This window comes from Anguilla rostrata, chromosome 11 (assembly GCF_018555375.3).
Source record: "Anguilla rostrata isolate EN2019 chromosome 11, ASM1855537v3, whole genome shotgun sequence".
Lineage (NCBI taxonomy): Eukaryota > Metazoa > Chordata > Actinopteri > Anguilliformes > Anguillidae > Anguilla > Anguilla rostrata.
This window is the reverse complement of record NC_057943.1, coordinates 13,815,441-13,820,284: the sequence shown is the minus strand read 5'-3', so window position 1 is coordinate 13,820,284 and position 4,844 is coordinate 13,815,441.

Sequence of the window (4,844 nt, the reverse complement as noted above, 5' to 3'; positions counted from 1 at the left end):
GTGTCTAAAGGATTTGGAGGGTGGCTTTGTGGGAAGGAGAAGACTTTGTGTTCCACACAAAAGGTCTCTTTTTACTCTTATAGCAACTAAAATTACTTCAATGATGACCTCACACTTTTTTTTTTTTCGCATTTTCAGTGGATTATAAAACTGTAACGAGTAACTACTGTAACTATTTAATATTCCTAAAATCCCTCTGTAATTTGTCAGGACATTACACCCTAGAAAAAGTAGGTATTAGTGTACTGCCTGCTTGGGTGTGTGTGTGCGTGCGTGCGCACACGCGTGTCTGTGCATGCACACGTCTGTATGTGTGTTGGGGAGGTAGTAATGGTCAATCACTTTGCATAGAAATAGAGAATATGTGGCTTGTGTGCTTAATATGGTCCTCTAATGGAGAGAAATTCTAGAAAGTTCTTGCTTTGCTGGCCTAGTGCCTGCACGCTGTGTGCATCCTCTTGTCTGTGTTACTCATCTCAAGTGTTATTTTCTGTGAACTGTGCATCAGTGGGTTTTCCTTTGTCTCCGTTTTGAAGCACTATACATCAAAGCAGGTGAGGTTGACAAAAGAAAAGTTAAAAAAAATAGAAGAAAGAAAGGGGGCCACCAGGGATATTTGTGCAGGTCTTGAAAGAGCCACACAGAGACCAGAAAGAACATGTAGGTACCTGCCACCTCAGACAAACATCAAAGCGGTGTCACACAGATTCTCCTTGCCTCAGACAAGATATCCCAGAATGCAGTGTGTATCCTGCATTCAATCTGATACTGGTCATGCGGGATTCTGTATTCTGTCTGGAAAAGAGGGTATCACTTTAGACGTATGAGGCTGAACAACTGTATTTATTTAACTTTTATCTTGATGGTAATTTTCTATAGTTTTGTCTTTAAAAAATCTGTCTAGCCAACTCAAAGCTAAAGTTATTTAGGTGATCCAGTATGCTGGTAGCATTTTGACATCAAACTGTTAATTTCAGATAGTGATAGCCCAACTGTAATCATTTGTTCATTTTTGATTTTTTATTTCGTACATTAGCTAAACCAACTACCTGATTGTTAAATTGTCAGCTATTAATGCTTGACAGAACAGTGTGTGAGTTCTGTGTGATGACAAATGTGTTCAGTGCATGTGTACAGGGCACGTTAAAGCAAACTATGCCACTTGAGAAGGAAAAAACTCATCACAACAAACTCCCACTGAGCATCCCTGCTGGATGCCTAATAGAGCTTTCCTACGGTAGGCGATGACAACCTCTCAAAGAGGATTCTGCCATCAATGTAAACAGAAATGAATAAGGTGACATCACAACGGCTTTATTTAAGAGTGGGAAAAAAGTCATATCCGGCAGGTGTTGACTGAGATTAACTGGCTGCATGTCCCAAACGAGCCCTCTACTCTCATTTTTTATTACTGCCCGTATTTCTGACTATGTGGATGGGCTCCTGTCAAATATTATTTCATTCTGTGATGCTCTTGTGATACCTGCCTGTGCTTGTTTTATGCCTGCAGCTTCTTACAGTATACATTACATTGCAATGCCTGGCTTAGCACTGTTTGAGACATAGCAAGGTCAGTTTTAATCCATCGGTCTTATCAAGTGATCTCCCCAACTCTATTTCCGAATGTCCATTTGTATATATAGCAACATACTGTGCTACGGCTTTGTAGCAGAGTTGTTGTGAAGTGTAAAGCATATGGTGTAAGGAGAGAAATGTAGGAAGTATAACTATGTATGCCTCAAGTATGGATTGTACATGTCAGACAAACTACATGTTATTGTCTGGGTTTTATTTTTTCTATGTGCGCACCCTTCTGTATTTGAGCAACTTTATGCCTCCACACACAGTGTGTGTGTGCACAACTGAGTGTACTACACCCATCCTGAGTGTGGGACAATGAGGTTTAGTCACACTATGACTCGAGTGCATTTGGGCTGTTGCCATGGAAATGCCTTGCTTATTCTTCACCTCTCAAAAAGAACTCCTTGGTGACCAGGAAGCCGCTCTGGCCAGAAACTCAGCAAAGCTGATTAATTAAGTGACAGGGGCAGTCTTAAGAACATTTCCTCTTTTGCTTCTCTTTGTTGAGTCTACTTTTAAAGGTTTAAGTGAATCGTGACAGGCCGACACCACTTCCCTCGTCCACATGTGCTGTGTTAGATCTTTTGTTCTTGACTGTTCACAGGTCTCTTGTAACGCTGCATGTTTGAGGCCCAGGAATTTTTGTTGTTTATCGGTTAATGAGAGCTTTGTTGCATTCACAGGTTGACTCGAGACTTCCTCGTTTAAACAGTGGGCTGATCTATGGCAGTTTGCTGTGAAAGCCCTCCGAGGGCACGGAGGTCAACACATGGAGGATGACCAGGGCTGTGGCGTACGCGGTGTAGACAGGCACAGGCGCTGCGCTGAGCCCGCCCGGCCCCTCCGCCGTCTGTCACGCCAGCTGTGCGCATCAGGAGAGCCCCCTGCGTCGGCCCGCGTTCTCCCTTCTGTCTCATTTCGGTCTCCGTCTCAGTCTCAGAGGGGCGCTCGCCGTAAAGCCGTTCCACATCTGGAGCCCACCCTGACGAGACAAAGCCATTACAAGATGTTCTGGAGACGGGAGACCAATAATGGCACGGTGAATTTGCTTCCAAGCATTAGTGAGTATTTTACTGTGCGGAGTAATAAACAGAGTCATTTGAACTACTGAGCTTTCCTCTTCATGGTTAAAATGTATTTTTGTTCTGTGCAATACATGCTCACATTTTTGTACAACATCAGTGTAGGTAATAATATATATTTTTTAAAGCTTGTGGATGTGAATGTATTACTCTGACATGAATCAAACCCAGACCTTCCCCCCCAAAAAGAAAACCTACGCTCAGATATATGAAATTACATATTAATATATATATAATATATATGTATTATTTCTTGAGAAGAAGTGGTTAATGTGGTATGCAAGCGTGATACTGGGCAGTAGTTTCTAAAGGGCAGGTCACTGTATGCATTGATGAAAGGGGGCAGGGCTTGGGTAAAACCACCACCTGGAGGGCAGCCAGGTGGGCAGGTACTCTGTGAGAAACATCTGCCCTCTGACTTTGTTCTCAGGAGTACTGCCATTTAATTATAATTCAACTGCTTCAGACAAGAAATAATCTGGGCACTCTATGGTACCGGGAATGTGCATCGCTGCCTGGATGACATCGGGGCTCTGGCAATGAAAAGCTGATGAAGCACTAAGCAACACACAAAATGGTGAAAAGACTAGAAAGTGAATTAAGAAAATACATGGATATTTGTCCCTAACCCATTTTACAATCTTTAGAATCTTTTCCTCCAACAAAGAAGCAAGTTTCCCAGGGGCCTGCTTTTGAGTTTTCAAAAAAGAAAAATTAAATAATAGAACACATGTATGTATTTGTATATTTCATGTATTATCAATGTTTTATTGGGCCCTTATATGAACCGTCCCAAAAATAAGTTAACAAGTAAATATAAAATCTGAATGTGAGAAAATCTTTTCATAATGTAAAATGATGTGCTTTATACAGATGACATATTTGATAAAGATTGCATCCCAGCAGCAATTAAAATAAATACAAATTACAATAAAGCTTTCAGAATTGCTAGTTGCTTGTTTATTTTACTTGTTTATACTTTCCTCATTATCTGACACAACAAGACAGATCAGCAGTGACCAGTGCTATGTATAGTAAAACACTGAGTAGCACTTTTACATCTTTGATCTTTAGCTTAATGCAGTAATGTAAAACTCCACAGTGAAAGAGTGAAGTGGACATAGCAGATCCTGAATAATCTTTTGTTCTGCTATCTGCTCCAGTGAGTAAGGAAACTTAGGGTAATTTAAGATTCAACCACTAAGAGGAATCATCTCTCATTGGTTCTATCTTCCCTTTTAGGTGTGTAAGCAAATCAAAACAAAAGATACAAGTAATCTGTGAGCACTGAGGAATAAAAAGCAGCATAGAAGATTATGGTGGTTTCAGTGACCGACAGTACTAGTAGTTAATTGCTTTTCTTTTCAAATATCACAAATACAATTCACACAGATATTTTCACAATGGCCAATGATTTGTGATGAAGACCCTTCTGTTGAGCCCAGCCAAAGATTTAACCTAGCTAGGGGGAAGATATGTTGCTTGTACATTTAATTTTAATGAAATTTAATTAAAATTAGAAATTTCAAATGTCATATTCCTAGACATATCAGCAGAACAAGAAATATAACAACTTTTTCTCCTGTACAGATGCATACTGAGAGTTGGCCACTGTGAAAAGTAATGTGCAACACGAGTATTCTTTTTGTTAGAAAGCCTGCTCATTATTTATCAGGCAGTAAAATGCATTGAATAAGGCGTTCTCCTGTTGTCTTTGGACAATGCCCACAATCATTGCCACTGTTTTATTTCAAATGACAGTGACATATGGGCTCAGGGAGACATCATTTTAGCAACAGAGGAAGGAAGGTGGGGTCCAACACCCAATCCAAAGTTCCTGAATGCGTAAGATAATTTTTAATTTACTGTGCCATCACCGTGCAACTTGTTCGAGCTTGTGTCTAAACGTATAACGGTCTTCAGTTTACAAAAACCAATGCATTTAATAATGAATTTATGTTAGAGTACATTTTTATGTTGTAAATGGCGAGCCTAGAAGCAGGGAACTGGAGCTAAAGATGACTGACACAAATTAAATTAAGTCTCCCGTGTTACATTACATCAACGGTGCAAGCAGAATCCCCTCAAGGGACAATGGTATAATTCTACACAGTAATATAGCCTACCGCAAATAGCTCCGCCTACGTTTGCTGTGTGTAATCTAACAACAATCGAGATACC